The sequence below is a fragment of the Antechinus flavipes genome, chromosome X (assembly GCF_016432865.1).
Source record: "Antechinus flavipes isolate AdamAnt ecotype Samford, QLD, Australia chromosome X, AdamAnt_v2, whole genome shotgun sequence".
Classification (NCBI taxonomy): Eukaryota; Metazoa; Chordata; class Mammalia; order Dasyuromorphia; family Dasyuridae; genus Antechinus; species Antechinus flavipes.
This window is the reverse complement of record NC_067404.1, coordinates 73,807,295-73,829,915: the sequence shown is the minus strand read 5'-3', so window position 1 is coordinate 73,829,915 and position 22,621 is coordinate 73,807,295.

The window sequence follows — 22,621 nt, the reverse complement described above, 5'->3', positions numbered from 1 at the left end:
TTAATTTCCAATTTTCCCAGCAATTTTTGTCAAATAATGCATTCTTATCCCAGAAACTGGGGTCTTTGGGTTTGTCAAACACTATATTATTAAAGTTATTGGCTGTTTTGTCCTTTGAACCTAACCTATTCCATTGATCAACTAGTCTATTTCTTAGCCAATACCAGATGGTTTTAGTAACTGCTGCTTTATAATATAATTTTAGATCTGGTACAACTAGGCCACCTTCATTTGATTTTTTTTCATTAATTCCCTTGAAATTTTTGACCTTTTGTTTCTCCATATGAACTTTGTTGTTATTTTTTCTAGTTCATCAAAGTAGTTTTTTGGGAGTCTGATTGGTATAGTGCTAAATAAATAGATTAATTTAGGTAGTATTGTCATCTTTATTATATTTGCTCGCCCAATCCAAGAGCATTTAATGTTTTTTCCAGTTGGTTGGGTCAGACTTAATTTGTGTGGAAAGTGTTTTGTAGTTTTGCTCATAAAGTTTCTGATTTTCCCTTGGCAGATAGATTCCTAAATATTTTATACAATCAGTAGTTACTTTAAATGGAATTTCTTTTTGTAACTCTAATTGTTGGCTTTTGTTAGTGATATATAAGAATGCTGATGACTTATGTGGGTTTATTTTGTATCCTGCAACTTTGCTGAAGGTGTGGATTGTTTCTAATAACTTTTTAGTAGAGTCTCTGGGGTTCTCTAAGTATACCATCATATCATCAGCAAAGAGTGATAATTTGGTTTCCTCATTGCCTATTCTTATTCCTTTAATCTCTTTCTCAACTCTTATTGCCAGAGCTAGCATTTTTTAATACAATATTCAATAGTAACGGTGATAGTGGGCAACCTTGTTTCACTCCTGATCTTATTGGGAATGGTTGTAGTTTGTCCCCGTTACATATGATGCTTACTGCTGGTTTTAAAGATGCTACTGATTATTTTGAGGAAAAGTCCATTTATTCCTATACTCTCAAGAGTTTTTAATAGGAATGGATGTTGGATTTTATCAAATGCTTTTTATGCATCTATTGAGATGATCATATGGTTTTTGTTAATTTAATTATTAATATGGCCAATTATACTGATAGTTTTCCTAATATTGAAGCAGCCCTGCATTCCTGGTATAAATCCTACTTGATCGTAGTGTATTATCCTGGGGATAATTTTCTGTAGTCTTTTTGTTAATATCTTATTTAAGATTTTAGCATCAATATTCATTAGGGAGATTGGTCTATAATTTTCTTTCTGTGTTTTCAACCTACCTGGTTTAGGTATCAGTACCATGTCTGTGTCATAAAAAGAATTTGGTAGGACTCCTTCATTCCGTATTTTTTCAAATAGTTTATCAAGCATTGGGGCTAATTGTTCTTTGAATGTTTTGGTAGAATTCACATGTACATCCATCTGGTCCCGGGGATTTTTTTTTAGGGAGTTGATTAATAGCTTGTTCTATTTCTTTTTCTGAAATGGGACTATTTAAGCAGTTTACTTCCTCCTCTGATAATCTGGGAAGCCTATATTTTTGGAGGTAGTCATCCATTTCACTTAGATTATCAAATTTATTGGCATAAAGTTGGGCAAAGTAACCCCTTATTATTTCTTTAATTTCCTCTTCATCGGTGGAAAGTTCTCCTTTTTCATTTTTAAGACTGCTAATTTGATTTCCATCTCTCCTTTTTCTAATCAGATTTACCAAAGGTTTATCAATTTTATTGGTTTTTTCATAAAACCAACTCTTAGTTTTATTTATTAGTTCAATAGTTTTTTTTAACTTTCTATATTATTAATTTCTCCTTTTAATTTTAGAATTTCAAGTTTAGTAATTGATTGAGGTTTTAAAATTTGGTCTTTTTCTAACTTTTTAAGTTGCAGGCCCAATTCATTGATCTTCTCTTTTTCTATTTTATTCAAGTAAGCCTCTAAGGATATAAAATTTCCCCTTATTACTGCTTTGGCTGCATCCCATAAATTTTGAAATGATGTCTCATCGTTGTCATTATCTTGAGTGAAATTATTAATTGTGTCTATAATTTGCTGTTTCACCCAATCATTCTTTAAGATTAGATTATTTCGTTTCCAATTACTTTTTGGTCTATTTACACCTAACTTTTTGTTGAATGTAGTTTTATTGCATTGTGATCTGAAAAGAAAGCATTTACTATTTCTGCCTTCCTGCATTTAATTTTGAGGTCTTTATGTCCTAATATATGGTCAGTTTTTGTGTAGGTTCCATGAACTGCTGAGAAGAAAGTATACTCCTTTCTGTCACCATTCAGTTTTCTCCAGAGATCTATCATACCTAATTTTTCTAATATTCTATTTACCTCTTTAATTTCTTTCTTATTTGTTTTGTGATTTGATTTATCTAAATCTGAGAGTGCAAGATTGAGATCTCCCACTATTATAGTTTTGCTGTCTATTTCTTCTCGCAACTCTCTTAACTTCTCTTTAAGGAAGTTAGATGCTATACCACTTGGTGCATATATGTTTAATACTGATATTGCTTCATTGTCTATAGTACCCTTAAGCAAGATATAGTTTCCTTCCTTATCTCTTTTAATTAGATCAATCTTTGGTTTTGCTTGATCTGAGATAAGGATGGCTACCCCTGTTGCAAATAGCTTTAGTCATGAAATGAATCAAAGAGCAAATGACTCTGAATAGAATACTGGAAAAGTACATAGAGGATACCAAGGATCATACAGTTTAAAAACACCTGTCCTTAAACAATAGAGTTTGGTACTCTAAATGTGGGAATTTTGTGCAATGGTTAGCAAATAGATAATAGATAAGGCAGTAGAGGAACTGAATCATATCAGTATTAAAATTTTTACATGAGTGTGACAAGGATCAGAAAGCTAGTTGGAAGCACTTCCTCTTCAGAGAGATGACTAAAGTTGTTTTACTTCTGTGTCCAGAAGCAACAAAAATCTTTGAACACTTGGTCATTTCCCCTTATAGTGCTCATTAATGATCATCAGTTTTTTTGTTTTGTTTTGTTTTGTTTTTTTTAAAGATCACTTTAAAGATAACTGCAAGCCTGAGGGACCCTCTGATGTAGATGATTGATAAAAGATAACATTTTGATGAACAACTGGACAAGATCTTCCAAACCAAGTCAACCTCTGCTTTGATACAAGGCCTCTACTGCATCAGCAAAACATGCTGAATAATATGGTTTTGTGGATTAAAAGTGATGAAAGAGACGTGGAGATTAGTCAGAAGCCTCAGGCTTGTACATCATGAATACCTTGTTGAAAAAAAAAGATGGAGGGTATAGAACATGAGAAGTACTTAACATTACCCCCCTACCCCATCCCCCACATTTGATTCTTTTTACAAAAAAACTGGGTACAAACAAGGATCATTTCAGCATCAACTGTTTTAAATCCAAATTCGAAATCATCAAGAAATTTAAAGAGCATAAAATTAAGAAGATGATCTTGTATAGGATTACAATAGCTACAACCCAAGCTATATAAATAAGCTATTTTTGAAAATTCAGAAATGAATAAAAGTTAAACATAGATTTACATTATCAGTGTTTTCCAGGAAAATTTAACCAGTATAATCCAGTCACCACAATGAGGAGGCAAAAAAAAAAGCTCACTGATACTCAAACACTTTATCTCTTTGTTAAATAGAGGTGGATGGGTTAGCTCCAAGTAGTAGTAATGAAGAATGTAAGTTGATTTGCAAAAGTGTGTGAAAATTATGAAGAGTATCCTCTCAAAATTATTGAAAAATAATAGAGAAAAGAAACCTTCAGGAAGCTTGATTTAAGATATTATTACTAAGTCATATCATCCCTTGGAACATTACTAGATGAAATTGAGAAGAAGAAACAACAAGATAAAAATAAAGAGATTTCGTAGCATTCCTTTGGTGATCTCTCTTCATCACCAGTGAGAATGGAAATAAAATATTTGTACTCTAATGCCTCAATGCCACATGTACTGCATGAGGAAGTAGAAATATCAGATAAGAACATGAAGAGTAAAAGACAGACTGGACCTGACCAAGCATACAGGAAAAAATATGTGTTACAAGTGATACTTATTTAAAAGGTACTCAGGGTTTCAATTTTCATGAAGTATCAAAGAAAGGAAAATTCCAAAAGAATGCAGCTCATTGCTGGTATTTTTATTACTTTTTAATGGTGATTGGGAAGACATCAGTAATTTTCATTCTCTGTCTGCTTTCTAATCTCCATTACAACCCTCGAGAATAGAATATTAATGTGATAAGGGCAACCTTGATTAAAATATGAGAGGAGACTAGATCGGCTTTTAGAGTTGATTTTCTTTTTTAAAGCAATTATTTTTTTTTTGCGGATATCTTTTGTTTTTATATTGTATTTATTTCCAAGTATGTCTCTGTAACTTCTCACACTGAGTAAGTCATCATTTGTGACAGAGATTTGAAAAAATAGGGGAAAAAAATTTGAAACCAACAATACATCAACCATGTCTGGCAATATGTCTCAGATGATTTTTAACAGCAGGGTCACATTTTCATTAGTATGAAGTTGACTGAAGGGACATAAAGGACTATAAGATCTCTGTTTATTGCTTGTTTTTTTATTTAACTCAGTACAAAGTTCAAAGTAACAAAGTACAAAGATCCTTCAAGGATCTCGTCTTAAATATATAAATATCTCTTATGGCTAGGTTAAGATCATACAAAACCCCCTGCCAGACTGAACTACTGATGGCATAAGACTCCTTTCATTATCGATATAAAGGCCAAAAGTAGCAGAAAACTTGCCAAATTGTGCTTAGCAAAGACCAGGAAGATTTTTCATTCAAAGGCTGAATGGAATAGGAATTGATCATAGATAGTGAGGTTTCCCAAATGCTGACAGCTGTGATCCCTCAAAATATACTAGTCTGGCAATTCATATGGAAAAACCAAATGGATGAATAAGAAATATCCCTAATATTACTATGTGGTTAGATGAGACGTCAATTATTATAGTCACCTAAAGGTTTTGCAGTGTTTAAAAACTTGATCTCATTTGCATCTCACAAAATCATAGTGGGAAATGATTGTGGTAAGCCATCAAGACACATACAATAAATAATAGTTGAAATTGATATGTGTGTTAAAGATTGGCAATGGTTATTTTATTTTGTCCTTTAAGACTTGCCAGCTACTTTACCTGATTTTGCTCATCTAATTTTCATAATAACCCTATCATGTAGGTACTACAGATATTATTATCACACCTGTTTAAAAAAAAAGAGGAAAATGAGGTTCAAAGAGATGGGGTCATTTACCCATGAATACACAGTTCATTAGTATCAAAGGTGAGATTTGAACACAATTCTTTTATTCCCCCCACATCCTGTGTTCTTTCAACTATCCCATCACTCTAAAATCCTGACTCAAAAGTGCTGATAGACAATGATCTGAGCCCAGAATTGAATAGAGAAATTGACGTATGGATTACATCTAGGAAACTGAACAGGGCTTTCAATGACAAGTTGTTCTCTTTTGCCAAAACTTATCTTTTCAATGCTAATATAGTCTCTCAGGAATTTTAGGTGGCTGTGACACATGGAACCCCGTGATCGTTGAAGAATAAAAGTTGTGGCTGTGCAAAATGGGGATGGAGAAGTGGCTGGTAGGCATGCACATCTGTGCCATATTAGCATTGATTAACATATAGAGAAAGTAGGGAAAAGGACATTATCATGGATATGAAGGATTGGAAAAAGAAGTAGGCTAGCCACAGAGAAAAAGGATGGAGATCTGAGTGCTATGTGGACATCTACAGGATTATAAAAAATCTTGAAGAAAGTCTGAAGCCCATTTATTAGATACTATATGAGGGAATTTCTGGAAGAATTTTGTCAACCGTTACACAAGATGAGAAGATTTCATTGGGTTGATGCCTAGGCTGGTTAGCATCCACATCCAGGAGATCTAACAAGTACCCACAACATGTAGTTAGAGTTAACTGTCACAAATCTGTGTTTATTTCTAAATATTCAGGCATTCATGGATCAATTTTTAGGAAATAAAGAGTTTATTAAGAGAGAAAGGAATTTTGGTTTCAAAGGAATTAAAATACCCCTTTGTATTCATATAGGATAGGAATCTTTCACTACTTTTCCCTTATAAAAATGAATTGGTGTATTCTATTTGAACTTCCCATTCAACAAACAAATGAATTTCTTGCAAAGTACACCATCTTTCCAAACCAATCTTTGTCCAGTTACCAACTTGTCATTGCTTTGCTCAAGCAGCTTCAGGAGTTCCCAATAGTCTCTTGGATAAAATAAGACTGAATTCTTTGGTATTTAAAATCTTCCATGATCTGCTTTCAGCTTACATTTCCAGTCTTATTGAACATAATTTTCCTTTGTAACCCTGAACAGCTGAACTGACCTATTTGTCATTTTTGGTACTTGACCTGTCTCCTCTTTCTGTGTCTTTAAACAGGTTGCCTCTTAGAAGAGTATTCTTTTTGAGTGATATTCGAGTATCACTCTTCTTTCATGTATCACCCCCATCTGAAACTTACCCTGTCCTGACCCATGTGTCCCACTCACTCACCCACCCCCATTGCTAGTATCCTATTCCTAGAAATTACTTTTCATTTACTTGATAGCTATTTTTTATTTACTTACCAGTGCATAGATTACTCTACTTCCTTTCTTCCCTCCCGCTTCCCCTCAGTGGAATATAAACTTCTTCTACCCCCTTCCCATTTAATGGTATTTTTAGTTTTTTCCAAGTACATGTAAAGATAGTTTTCAACTATTCATTTTATAGGATTTTGAGTTCAAAATTTTTCTTGTTCCCCCAAAAAGCAAGCAACCTTATGTAGATTATACATGTATAATCATGTTAAACATATATCCACATTAGTCATGTTATGAAAGAAGAATCAGAAAAAAAGAGAAAAAAAACACAAGAAAGAAAACAAAAAAAGTTAAAATAGCGTCCTTAGATCTGCATCCAGACTCCATAATTCTTTTTCTGGATGTGGATAATCTTTTCTGTCATGAGGCTTTGGAATTGTCTTGGATCATTATATTGCTGAGAAGAGTCAAATCTATCACAGTTAATCATCACATAATCTTGTTACTACATATAATGTTCTGGTTCTGCTTACTTCACTCAGCATCAGTTCATGTAAGTCTTTCCAGATTTTTCTGAAATACACCTCCTTCTCATTACTTATAGTACAGTAGCATTCTATTACATTCATATAACACTTCTTCAGCCATTCTCCATTTAATGGGCATCCCATCAATTTCCATTTCTTTGCCAACACATAAAGAGCTGTTATAGATATTTTTGTACATGTGGGTCCTTTTCCCTTTTTTTATGATCCCTTTGGATCATAGTGTTGCTGAACCAAAGGCTCTGCATAGGTTTGGTTGCTCTTTCTATATTATTCCAAATTGTTCTCCAGAATGGTTGGATCAGTTCAGAACAGTGCATTAGTGTTCCAATTACCCCCTCATCTTCTCCAACACCTACTGTTTTAAGGAAAAGTCATTTTATTCCTATGCTCTTTGGTGTTTTTTAAACAGGATTGGTTGCTATGTATTTCCAAAAGTGTTTTCAACATCTATTGAGATAATCATATGAGTTCTGTTAGTTTTGTTACTGATGTGGTCAGTTGGGCTTAATACCTAGTGCATTCCTAGTGTAAATCTTACTTGACCATAGTGTATTATCCTTGTTATAAATTGATATAATCACTTTGCTAATATTTTATTTACATTTTGCATCAGTATTCACAAGTGAAATTAGTATGATTTTCTTTCTCTGTTTTGGCTCTTCCTGGCTTAAGTATCAGCTTCATATTTGTGTCATAAAAAATTTAGTAGGACTCCTTTTTTGCCCGTCTTTTCAACTAGTTGAAAATCCATCTAGCCCTAAAGATTTTTTTCTTAGAGAGTTCATTGATGGCTTGTTCAGTTTCTTTTTCTGTAATAGGGTATTTATTTAACTATTTTCTATTTTTAATCTGGGTAATTTAAGTTTTATATTCATTCATTTCATTTAGATTGTCAGAGATATTGGAATAGATTTGGGCAAAAAGTTTCTGCTTATTTTAATTTCCTCTTCATTGTTGATAACTATATCCTTGTCATTTCTGATATGGATAATTAGGTTTTCTTCTTTAAAAAAAATCAAATCGAGCAAATGTTTATTTTTCATAAAGCCAATTTTTAGTTTTATTTATTAGTTCAGTAGTTTTCTTACTATTGCTTTTATTAATATGCCCATTGATTTTCAGAATTTTTAATTTTTTCCTAGCTTTTTTAGTTGCATGTTCAATTCATTGATATGTTTTTCTCTATTTTATTCATGGAAGTATTTAGACATATAAAATTTCTCTTAAGTATTGCTTTGGCTGTACCTCATAAATTTTGTCATGTTGTTTCATTATTGTTATTTTCTTTGATGGAATTATTGATTGTTTCTATAATTTGATGTTCTATATTTCTCTAGGATTAGATTATTTAGTTTCCATTTAATTTTTAGTCTATATTTCCATGACCCTTTATGACACTTAATTTTATTATATCATGATATGAAAAGAATGCATTTCATATTTCAGTCTCTGCATTTGATTGTGAGGTTTTTATGCTCTAATACATGATCAATTTTTGTGTGAATGCCATGGTTCACTTTTGAAGAGGATCAAAATGACATCACTATGTTAGAATAAAGTTACAGTGCATCTGGTTGTGGTTGATCAGACCAGTAAGAACTCTCAGTACTCTGCCACATGTCGAACACAAATAGTCCATATGACTATTTGGGGTGGCTTCTCTAATTTTATGTGTTTCACATTTCCTTTAGACTAATTCAATTCTGCTTTGCTCAAAGAGTACAGCACCTTCTCTGATGAGGGCTTACCATGCTGGGTAGAACTGTGCCAGTGTCTCCTGTATCATACAATTGAGTCTAAAGTTCTTTTTTATTTTATTTTATTATTATTATTATTATTATTATTATTATTATTTTTTTTTTTGCTGAGGAAACTGAGATTAAGTAACTTGCCCACAGTCACACAGCTAGGAAGTGGTAAGTGTCTGAGGCTAGATTTGAACACAGATCTTCCTGACTTCAGGGCCGATTCTAAAGACACTCGAGAGTGTCCTCGTATGACTTTTTCTGACCACCTTGTGAGCGCTTGCCCTATTACTTTCTATCCCCATTTAATTTTTCTAGAGGCCTAATTTTTATAGCTAGCTGTTCTACAATTCTATTCACCTCTCTAACTTCTCTCGTTTATTTTGTGGTGAGATTTATCTAGTTCTGAGAGGAAAAGATCGAGGTCTTCCACTAGTATAGTTTTGCTAGCAATTTCTTCCTGTAACTCACTTAACTTCTCTTGTGAGAATTTAGATGCTATACCAGTTGGTGCCTATATATCTATGGTATCTTTTAGCAATATGTAATTTCCTTCCTTACCAGTTTTAATTAGATCTACTTTTTCTTTTGCTTTGTCTGAGATCAGGATCGCCAATTCTGCTTTTTAAAATTTCAGCTGAAGCATAATAGATTCTTCCCCAGTCTTTTGCCTTTACCCTATGTGTACCTCTCTGCTTCAGATGTGTTTCTTATAAACAACATATTGTAAGGTTCTGGTTTTTAATCCAGTCTGCTATCTGCTTCTGTTTTTTTTTGTTTTTGTTTTTTTTTCTCTTTACCCTGGCATGGAGGATTCTGTCAATATAATATCTGCTTCTGTTTTATGGGAGAGTTCATCCCATTGACATTCACAGTTATGATTACTACATATATGGGAGAGTTCATCCCATTGACATTCACAGTTATGATTACTACATATATATATATATATATATATTCCTCCATCCTGTTTTTTCTTTTGTTTATATTTTTTCCTCTCCTTTCACCCAATCCCTCCTTGCCAGTGTTTTGCTTCTGACCACTATCTCCTCAATCTACCCTCCCTTTTATGTTTCCATCCACCGTTTTCTTTGCCCTTATACGTCCCTAAGTAAGATCAATTTCTATACCCAACTAAATGTATATGTGAGCCAAATCCAAGAAGATTAAGGTTTAAATAATGCTAATACCCTCCTTTTAATTCTATTATAATAAATATTTTGTGCCTCTTCATGTGACATAATTTATTCTCTCCCTCCCTTTCCTCTTCTCCCACCCAATAAGATCCTTTTTTAAAAATGTCTAAATTTTGGACTTCCAGTTAAGATGGCAGAGAGGAGGCACATAGCTGTGTAGCTCCACGCTTTCTCTCACTATCCATATCATTACAAGCCTCTGAATTAATGCTTGACTGAAAAAAAAAACCCCACAAATAGTTACCAAGAGAAGCCATCCTTGAGATTCGCCAAGAAAGGTCTGTTTCTACTGGAGGGCTGGGACGGTTTTAGATCGGGCGCAGGCAGCGGGCAGCAGCAGTGAGAAGATGGGAGCAGACTGGAGAGGGGGTGGGGAGTGATCGCAGCCGTCTCTGCGGGGAGAGCTTCACTACAGGTTTGGATACTTTGCTCCGGCAGCAAGTCAGCAGCCCAGCAGAGAAGCTAAAAACACCGGGGGTGAAGAATACAACCCCAAACAGCTGGAGTCTCCCGGGACCTGGCCGCCCCCCCCTTCCCCCCCACAGTGACTCAGCATGCTCTGGGATCTCAGAGCACAGGCACAGCACAGTCGGGCTAGTGCCTCACTGCTGCCACCTGCAGTCTGTAGAAGAAGCTCGGTAACACACCCAGCCCCTCCCCCAAAGAAAGACTCCAGTTTTTTCTGTTTTTCTTTGCTAGTTTGTCTTTGATTATTAGACAGAATGAGCAAGAAACTAAAGAGGACTTTAACCCTTGACAGCTTCTATATAGATAGAGAGCAGACTCTAAATCCTGAGGAGACTAAAAACAGACAGTCCCCAGGTGAATCCCCAAAGGATGAGATCATCTGTTCCTCAGCACAGATGAACCTCATAGAAGTAATTAAAAAGGCTCTCACAAGGGAGCTAGAAGAAAAATGGGAAAAGGAGAGGGAGGCTTGGCAAAAGAGCCTGGAGAAGTCAGTTAAAGAGAGAATGGATAAAGAAGTAAAATCCTTGAAAAATAGGATTGGTGAACTGGAAAACAAAATTGGCGAAATGGAAAAAAATTCCACAGACCAAAAGAACTCAATGGGACAATTAGAAAAAGATTTTTAAAAAGTGAGTGAAGAAAATACTTCACTGAAAATCAGAATTGAACAATTGGAATTGAATGACTCGAGGAAACAAGAAGAATCAGTCAAGCAAATCCAAAAAAATCAAACAATGGAAAAGAATGTGAAATACCTTCTGGGGAAGACAACAGATCTGGAAAACAGATCCAGGAGAGACAATCTGAGAATCATTGGACTCCCAGAAAAACATGATGAAAAAAAGAGCCTGGACACTATTTTCCAGGAAATTATCGAAGAGAACTGCCCAGAAGTCATAGGAACAGAGGAAAAAATAAACATTGAAAGGATTCATCGATCACCCACTGAAAGGGATCCTAAAATCAAAACACCAAGGAATATAGTGGCCAAATGCCAGAACCCTCAGATGAAGGAAAAAATATTGCAAGCGGCTAGAAAAACCCAATTCAAGTATCAAGGGGCCACAATAAGGATCACCCAGGATCTGGCAGCATCCACATTAAAAGATCGAAGGGCCTGGAATATGATATTCCGAAAGGCTAAGGAACTTGGTATGCAACCAAAAATAACTTACCCAGCGAGAATGAGCATCTTTTTCCAGGGAAGAAGATGGACATTCAACGAAGTAAGCGAATTTCATCTATTTCTGATGAAAAAACCAGAACTTAACAAAAAGTTTGATCTACAAATATAGAACTCAAGAGAAATCTAAAAAGGTAAAGATTAATCTTGGGAACTATATTTTGACTATATAGATGTATAAAGAATACATGTATACCTTGTTCTAGAAATTGATGTGGAAAGGACATTGTACCAGAAAAAGGGTAAAGTGGGGGTAGTACATCTCATGAAGAGGCATAGAAAACCTATTATATCTGAGAGAAAGAATGGAGGGGGATGAATATAGTGGGTATCTTACTGCCTTCAGAATTGGCTTTAAGTGAAAAATCTTAAGACATATTCAATCTATGGTGAAACTTCTCCCACCTCATTGAAAAGTGAGAAGGGAAAAGTGAAAAGGGAAGGAATAAGCTAAGCGGAAGGGAATACGGAAACTGGGAGGGAAAGGGGTAAGATAAGGGGAGGAATTCTAAGGCGGGGGGCGGGTTACTAAAAAGGGAGAGCTGTGAGAAGCAAGTGGTGCTCACAAGCTTAATACTGGGAAGTGGGGAAAGGGGAAAGAAGGGAGAAAAGCATAAACCGGGGTTAACAAGATGGCAAGTAATACAGAATTGGTCATTCTAATCATAAATGTGAACGGGGTAAACTCCCCAATAAAGAGGAAGCGGTTAGCAGAATGGATTAAAAGCCAGAATCCTACAATATGTTGTTTACAGGAAACACACCTGAAGCGGGGAGATACATGCAGGTTAAAGGTAAAAGGTTGGAGCAAAATCTACTATGCTTCAGGTGAAGTCAAAAAAGCAGGGGTAGCCATCCTGATCTCAGATCAAGCTAAAGCAAAAATTGATCTAATTAAAAGAGATAAGGAAGGGCACTATATCTTGCTAAAGGGTAGCATGGATAATAAAGCACTATCTATATTAAACATATATGCACCAAGTGGTGTAGCATCTAAATTCTTAAAAGAGAAATTAAGAGAGCTGCAAGAAGAAATAGACAGTAAAACTATAATAGTGGGAGATCTTAACCTTGCACTCTCAGAATTAGATAAATCAAACCACAAAATAAATAAGAAAGAAGTCAAAGAGGTAAATAGAATACTAGAAAAGTTAGATATGATAGATCTCTGGAGAAAATGTAATGGAGACAGAAAGGAATACACTTTCTTTTCAGCAGTTCATGGAACCTATACAAAAATTGACCATATATTAGGACATAAAAACCTCAAACTCAAATGCAGTAAGGCAGAAATAGTAAATGCATCCTTTTCAGACCACGATGCAATGAAAATTACATTCAACAAAAAACCAGGGGGAAGTAGACCAAAAAAAAATTGGAAACTAAATAATCTCATACTAAAGAATGATTGGGTGAAACAGCAAATCATAGACATAATTAATAACTTCATCCAAGAAAACGATAATAATGAGACATCATACCAAAATGTATGGGATGCAGCCAAAGCGGTAATAAGGGGAAATTTCATATCTCTAGAGGCCTATTTGTATAAAATAGAGAAAGAGAAGGTCAATGAATTGGGTTTGCAACTAAAAATGCTAGAAAAGGAACAAATTAAAAACCCCCAAACACTAAACTTGAAATTCTAAAAATAAAAGGAGAGATCAATAAAATTGAAAGTAAAAAAAAAACTATTGAATTAATTAATAAAACTAAGAGTTGGTTCTATGAAAAAACCAACAAAATAGACAAACCCTTAGTAAATCTGATTAAAAAAAGGAAAGAGGAAAATCAAATTGTTAGTCTTAAAAATGAAAAGGGAGAACTCGCCACTAACGAAGAGGAAATTAGAGCAATAATTAGGAGTTACTTTGCCCAACTTTATGCCAATAAATGCAACAACTTAAATGAAATAGAAGAATACCTCCAAAAATATAGCTTGCCCAAACTAACAGAGGAAGAAGTAAATATCCTAAACAGTCCCATCTCAGAAAAAGAAATAGAACAAACTATCAATCAACTCTCTAAAAAAAAATCCCCAGGACCAGATGGATTTACATGTGAATTCTACCAAACATTTAAAGAACAATTAACTCCAATGCTAAATAAACTATTTGAAAAAATAGGGATTGAAGGAGTCCTACCAAACTCCTTTTATGACACAGACATGGTACTGATACCTAAACCAGGTAGGCTGAAAACAGAGAAAGAAAATTATAGACCAATCTCCCTAATGAATATTGATGCTAAAATCTTAAATAAAATATTAGGAAAAAGATACAGAAAATCGTCACCAGGATAATACACTATGACCAGGTAGGATTTATACCAGGAATGCAGGGCTGGTTCAATATTAGGAAAACTATTAGCATAATTGACTATATCAATAACCAAACAAACAAAAACCATATGATCATCTCAATAGATGCAGAAAAAGCATTTGATAAAATCCAACATCCATTCCTAATAAAAACACTTGAGAGCATAGGAATAAATGGACTTTTCCTTAAAATAGTCAGGAGCATATATTAAAAACCATCAGTAAGCATCATATGCAATGGGGAAAAACTGGAACCTTTCCCAGTAAGATCTGGAGTGAAGCAAGGTTGCCCACTATCACCATTATTATTTAATATCGTATTAGAAACACTAGCCTCGGCAATAAGAGTCGAGAAAGAGATTAAAGGAATTAGAGTAGGCAATGAGGAAACCAAACTATCACTCTTTGCAGATGATATGATGGTATACCTAGAGAATCCCAGAGATTCTACTAAAAAGCTATTAGAAATAATTCATAATTTTAGCAAAGTAGCTGGCTACAAAATAAATCCCCATAAATCCGCAGCATTTTTATACATCACCAGCAAAACCCAACAGCAAGAGATACAAAGAGAAATTCCATTCAGAATAACTGTTGATACCATAAAATATTTGGGAATCTATCTACCAAAGGAAAGTCAGGAATTATATGAGCAAAATTATAAAAAAGTCTCCACACAAATAAAGTCAGACTTAAATAATTGGAAAAATATTAAGTGCTCCTGGATCGGCCGAGCGAACATAATAAAGATGACAATACTCCCTAAACTAATCTATTTATTTAGTGCTATACCAATCAGACTTCCAAGAAAATATTCTAATGATCTAGAAAAAATAACAACAAAATTCATATGGAACAATAAAAAGTCGAGAATCTCAAGGGAATTAATGAAAAAAAAATCAAATGAAGGTGGCCTAGCTGTACCTGATCTAAAATTATATTATAAAGCAGCAGTCACCAAAACCATTTGGTATTGGCTAAGAAATAGATTAGTGGATCAGTGGAAAAGGCTAGGTTCACAAGACAGAATAGTCAACTATAACAATCTAGTGTTTGACAAACCCAAAGCCCCTAACTTCTGGGAAAAGAATTCATTATTTGATAAAAACTGCTGGGATAATTGGAAATTAGTATGGCAGAAATTAGGCATGGACCCACACTTAACACCATATACCAAGATAAGATCAAAATGGGTCCATGACCTAGGCATAAAGAACGAGATAATAAATAAATTAGAGGAACATAGAATAGTTTATCTCTCAGACTTGTGGAGAAGAAAGAAATTTGTGACCAAAGATGAACTAGAGACCATTACTGATCACAAAACAGAAAATTTTGATTACATCAAATTAAAAAGCCTTTGTACAAACAAAACTAATGCAAACAAGATTAGAAGGGAAGCAACAAACTGGGAAAACATCTTCACAGTTAAAGGTTCTGATAAAGGCCTCATTTCCAAAATATATAGAGAACTGACTCAAATTTATAAGAAATCAAGCCATTCTCCAATTGATAAATGGTCAAAGGATATGAACAGACAATTTTCAGAGGATGAAATTGAAACTATTACCACTCATATGAAAGAGTGTTCCAAGTCATTATTGATCAGAGAAATGCAAATTAAGGCAACTCTGAGATACCACTACACACCTGTCAGATTGGCTAAGATGACAGGAAAAAATAATGATGAATGTTGGAGGGGATGTGGGAAAACTGGGACACTAATGCACTGTTGGTGGAGTTGTGAACGAATCCAACCATTCTGGAGAGCAATCTGGAATTATGCCCAAAAAGTTATCAAATTGTGCATACCCTTTGATCCAGCAGTGTTTCTATTGGGCTTATATCCCAAAGAAATACTAAAGAAGGGAAAGGGACCTGTATGTGCCAAAATGTTTGTGGCAGCCCTGTTTGTAGTGGCTAGAAACTGGAAAATGAATGGATGCCCATCGATTGGAGAATGGCTGGGTAAATTGTGGTATATGAATGTTATGGAATATTATTGTTCTGTAAGAAATGACCAGCAGGATGAATACAGAGAGGCTTGGAGAGACCTACATGAACTGATGCTAAGTGAAATGAGCAGAACCAGGAGATCATTATACACTTCGACAACGATATTGTATGAGGACATATTTTGATGGAAGTGGATTTCTTTGACAAAGAGACCAAACTGAGTTTCAATTGATAAATGATGGACAAAAGCAGCTACACCCAAAGAAAGAACACTGGGAAACGAATGTGAACTATCTGCATTTTTGTTTTTCTTCCCGGGTTATTTATACCTTCTGAATCCAATTCTCCCTATTGCAACAAGAGAACTGTTGGGTTCTGCAAACATATATTGTATCTAGGATATACTGCAACATATCCAACATATAAAGGACTGCTTGCCATCTAGGGGAGGGGGTGGAGGGAGGGAGGGGAAAAAAATTGGAATAGAAAAGAGTGCAAAGGATAATGTTGTAAAAAAAAATTACCCTGGCATGGATTCTGTCAATATAAAGTAATTATTAAATAAAAAATTTTAAAAAAATGTCTAAATTTTTAAAAATATTTTTTATATTATCACCTTAATTTACACACAACCTTTGTCTATGCATACTCCTTGTAACTTCTTTAAAGAGATACAATTCTCCTCAAGAGTTACAAGTGTTATCTTCCCCTGTGGGGATAGAAACATTTTAAATCTTATCAAGGACCTGACCTCATCAGAGAAGGTGCTGTACTCTTTGAGCAAAGCAGATTTGAATTAGTCTAAAGGAAATATGAAACGCATAAAATTAGAGAAGCCACCCCAAATGTTTATATGGACTATTTGTGTTTTACCTTTCCCCCCTGGCAAAGAAACCTTCAGATCATGATCACCTTCCAGAGGTTTCTCAAGGCAAAAGGATCATTCAGTAGACTCATTCAGTAGACGCTACCTATAGTCCCCAAGCAGAAACTGCTGATCACCAGGCTCCTTTTAGAGGATTTCAGGTAACTTGTAAAGTACTATCAAGAAGCTGCATCTGCCCTACCTACCATGCCCAGGACCTGCCTTTGCCAAAGAGTACTGCTAGCCAGTTTCCATGCAACCTTGGTCCCTGGAGTCCTGCTTCTTTGGAAGAGAAACCAGAAAGGCACTGGACATTCCTTTTTTAAACAACAAAAAGAACTTTCAGTGAGTCAGATTCTGATAATACTCAACCCAACATCCCCAGGGAGAAATTGCTGATTACCAGGATCCTCTCTGGCGTATCTCTTGTTTTCTTTCCCATTTTTTTAAACCTCTGTTTGACTATTAAAATCTTCTTTGAGCTCTGTCATGACTTTTAAAGTTGAGCTCTGCTCCTGGGTCACAGAGGGTACTGTCCCAAGTTTTTTGTGTTGGGGGGAGAGCCCTGTTCACTGGCTTCATGCACTGAAGCCACGGGTGTTGGCATCTTGCCCCCTGCACTAAGGTAACCCAGTCTAGTCATGCCTGTTGCTGAAAGGTTTCAGGGATTCCTGGGATTCCAGGACTGGCTATTTGCTTTCTGCTCTGGTTTTGGAGGCCTCACAGCTGTTCTTCTGTGTCATTGGCCTGCTGAACCAGGACCAAAGATGCCTCGGTTGCTGATCTATGCTGTGTCTAAAAGCCTCCTGCTGATTTATGGGAACACTGTCTGTGCTGGGCTGCACTCCCCTTTTACCCAAGTGAGACAGACCTTTCCTGAAGTTGTCTGAAGCTGGAAAATTTTCACTCTGTCTTTCTGTAGGTTTTGGCATTATAGAATCCATTTAGAGGCTTGATTAAACATTGTCTCTGAGGGAAATTGGGGAGAGCTCAGGCAACTTCCTGACTTTTCTCTGCCATCTTAATATAAGCTTCTTTAAGAGGGGAATTGTTTTGATTTTTGTCTCTATCTCTTCAGTATCTAACATAATGTGTGGTAGAAAGGCACTTAATGAATGCTCTTTGAATGATTGAATGAATGAATTCCCAAACCACAGTTAAGCAGAACTGCCTCATCATGTTATTGTGACTGGCAGCACATGCTGCTTTCTCCTTTCTGTATTTTTCCATAGTATTTGGTGATTATTTTTGTGGTGGCTAATAGTACTCGGATGACCTGGTTTGTCCATTTTTTCTTTTCCTCGTTCAAATTTATTCTTATCATTTGATATTGCCATAAAATTAAATAAATCCATTCTGTATGACTCGAGTTTAAGATATAGGCGATTGTTTCTGGGCAACAGAGAAAAAGGAATCCCATGAGCTGAGCCCACTTTTCATAGCTCTGAAATGACCTAGCTGACCAGGATAAATGGAAAGAGTAACATACACTTAAGAAGTCACCTGTGCCCCTTGGGTGGGGAGAGAAGGATGGCACCTTAAGATACCCAGACTCCTTTCTTCAGTTTTGTAAGTGGCTCTCCTGGGTAGGTATAATAAATGACAGTGGAACAACATGAGGAAGGCTTTCTTCTTTCAGATGCATTTATTTTCAAGTTTATCTGAGCAACATATGATAAGCCAAACATAAAGGGGCAGTTAAGGAAAATTTTCTGAACAAAACAGGACTGATTTCAGCTTAGTGAGAGCTTTTTTCCTTTGAAAGCCAGAACCACTGATTGTGGAACACCTGGCTGAGAACTGCAAGGAAAATAAGACTGGTGTACTCTGAGTAAAAGTTACATATGGAGTCAAACACAGGCTGAGTTTCAGTCAGAGGACCTGGCTTTCTATCTAAACCAATACTTACTACCTTTAAGACCTTCTCTTAGAATCATTAGCCTCATCAGTTATCTGAAGGGAGTGGACCAGTTAATGTTTAAGTTTCCTTTCACTTCTGAAAGAATAACCATAATATTAATAATAATTACTATCTAACCTTTACTTAATGCTTTAAGGTTTAATATTTTCAATACTTTAGGAGCTTTAAATGTGCTAACCCATTTGATATTCATAATCCCATGAAGTAGGTGTTATTACTAGGATCCATTTTCCGGATGAAAAATAAGTGAAACTGAGAATAACTTGTGAATCTTATGTGATGTCATAGCTTAGGCAGGATTTGAGGTTGGGTCTTCCTGACTATATCCAGTATTCTATCCACGACACTACCTGGATTCCTCCATTTTCTGACTCCAGTGCCCCAGATACTGTGATTTGGTACTACTTATTTAAAAAAAAAATTAAGTATTATAATCTTGTTAGGTTAAAAAGGCAGCTAGAGGTGGCATCATAGTTCCTAGAGCTCATATGGTAGCAGAGGCATAGCGTGAAGATATCCAGAGAACTGCTGATGTTACAGTCCGAAAAACCTAACCCCTGACACTTCCTAGCTGAGTATCTCTTGGTTACGATACTTGATTTTGTAAATGCTGGTGATTCCTTATTACTTCTAGAAATGAATAGAATTTGTGCAGCTTGGCACTTTCATATAGATTGGACAGGACATTCAGGGCTTCCCATTGAGCCTTCTCTTTTGCTGTCAAAATATAAGTTTTGAGTGTTCAGTTCATGTGGATGAACTACTGTATCTAAATGATTCCTTCCCTTTTTAGTGGAAGACCGACGTCTTCCATAATTTTTAGGTGAGTAATTTCAAGCCTTTTTTTATGCTTAGGTTCTTTTTTTTTCTTATTTTTTTTACTGGTCCCATCTCTGTGGATAAGAGAAGTATTTGACAGAATTTTGTTTTTAAAAAGTTATCTGAAAGCATACATTGACATATCTTCCTGAAACCTTTTTTTTTTTTTTTTGATGCAGCCAGGACCTATGATAGAGCTGATTTAAACTACTGCTAATTTGCCCGTTGATGTACTGTTGATTGGTGAATATTTATGAGCTGAGCCGATCCACGTACATAATATATAAAGCTGTATTTAGAAAAATTCTGTTGGCTGACAGTGTTATGATAAATGTGAACGTCAAAGGTAGAGAGGATGCAAACATTTACCTTTGAAGTGACAGTCCTTGATAAATATGAAAAGCAGACCTGGTGATCAGGTTTATGGAGAAACAAGAAGCATGAGAGGAATAAAGGATACCACATAAACAAATATACTCCCAGAACAAAGCTTGGGTTTGGGTATTAGTAATAAGGAGATCATGCATCAGAATCACCTGCCTTATGAGAATTGATAAGATTGATAAGGAAACTGACTGAATGACGAAGAAAGAGGATCATCTTACCAGCTTTGGGGGAGAGAGGACTGAAAAATGGAACAGGATGTGTGTATGTATATGTGTATGTGTGGCTATACCCATGAAGCAATTATAAGATTTCAAACCATTATAACTAAGGTGGTGCAGTGAATGAAAATAAGCAATAATCAATAAGGAATTGCTTAATAAAGTAAAATCATATCTAGGAAAGTCTCTTCCTAGCAATTTAAAAGGGCATGGAAAGGTGCTAGTGACATATGAGGCTGATATTGCAAATAATCCACTTGTATTTTATTTACCTCAGTGTACAAAGGGAAAAAGTTATATTTCATAGATTGCTGCCAAGGAAATTGAAATGATAAAGCAAAGGCAATTATATTCATGCCACAGAAGATAGCAAGGCAATTTAGGGATGGGAGGGAGACTGAGGAGCCCAGAACTCTGATTTCATTGGCATGGATAGCTCATGGTGTGAAAACTCTTTTTACTTAGGCAGAATGACAATTTATCTGTCACTTATGATAGTCCTGGAGAATTTTTCTGCAAAACTAAGAGGTTAAGTCATGTTCCCATAGTCCTGCAACTACTATGTTTCTGGGGCAGCTCTTGAACCCATTTCTCCCTGATTCCAAGGCTGAGCCTCTGTTCAGTGTACCATGTTGCCTCTCAAATCTGTAAGGTTTTTCCTTTTTTATTTTCAATAGTATTTTATTCTTTCCAAATGCATATAAATATTGTTTTCACCATTCATTTTTGTAAGACTTTGTGCTCAGATTTTTCTCCCACACTCCATTACATTCCCCCTCCTCAAAATAACAAGCATTCTGATAGAGGTTAAATCTGTACAATTCTTTTAAACATAGTTCCGTATTTGTCATGCTGTGCAAGAAAAATCAGATCAAAAGGAAAAAAAAATAGAAAAAAAACCAAATAAACAAAAGATGAAAATAGTATGCTGCAATCCATATTCTTTCTCCATAGTTTTCTCTCTCTCTCTGGATGTGGATAGCATTTTCCATCCCAAATCAATTGGAGTTGTCTTGGATTAGTGTACTGCTGAGAAAGAACTGTCTGTCATAGTTGGCCCAACTGATGGGCATCTGCTATAAGGCTTTTCCTAATCATTCCCTCCTTCCGTGCTGCCTAGTGCCTCCCTCAAAAAATGACCTTGAACTTTTTTATATGTATTTATTTCACATCAAATAAATAGATGTCTACATTTTCCTCTTTCAGTAAAACGTCAGCTCCTTGAAAGCAGAGACAGTTTTTGTCTTTGGATCTCTGGCCCTAAGCATTGGGCCTGTACTATGTGTGCACCAAATTCATGTTGGCTGGATGGTTGAGTTGTATGAGGCAGTTAGAATGATCAACAACTAATAAAGACCAGACCACAATCAGCTCTTCTGATTACAGTAGGCCCAAAGTGGATTTGGCCCTAAGAGCTTGTATAATTCAGATGCTTAGCACTGTGACTGACACATAGTGGGCACTTAATAAATACTTATTGAATGAATGCTTAATAAAGAGCTTATTTCATCGAACGGATGTTGTAGCAGTTTGAACAGTAACCAACAAATGGGCTAATTTACAAGATTTTCTGCCCCAAGTTACTGGGAATAAATGAAAAGCAGCTAGTTGGCCACTGATTATAGGAAATCTTCCTTCATTGTGAGAGAAGCACAACAAAATGTCCTCTTTAAAAAATCCAAGATAGTACGATTTAAGAATGAGTGAATTTTTTAGCCAGCAGTGGAAGTTTGTGGATATAGTACCTGGCCTAGTATTTGGAAGATCTGGATTTAAATCCCGGCTCTGATTTTGACTATTGGTGTGATCCTGAACAATTCCCTCAACTTTAGTAAGCTTCAATTCTCTCATCTGTATAGTGGATGATTGTACCAGTAATCCCTACCTCAAAGCCTTGTTGGGAGTCTTAAATGAGACAATGATGACTTATGGATAGTATTGTAGCACGCCCTGAGGCTTCCGTATCAAGACTCCAACTCGTAATAGAATGCTGAGTCTCTAGAAGACAAAACTTACTCTTCCTCTCAGAATCCTACAGGTAACCCTGAGCAATTAGGATTTATAATACAATCAGACATGAGCCCCCACTAGTGGTCTTTTCACTTATAACCAGCCACCCAAACTTCAGTTGCCTTTTAGAAAAGAGCATTTCCAAGGTGGTATGATAAGTTACGATAAAATATTCTTCCAAATTCTAGACATACACTATCTTTACACACATAATTCCCTGGCAAAGTGGGCTTTTATTGCAGAGGACAGATGTAGTATAATCTTCAACTCCTTACTCTCACTCACCCCACATATTCAGTCTGTTGCCAAGTATATCTCACATTTCCCTCTAGTCACAGAAACAACACCCTTGTTTGGGATATTGTCACTTGTCACCTGAACTATTGTAG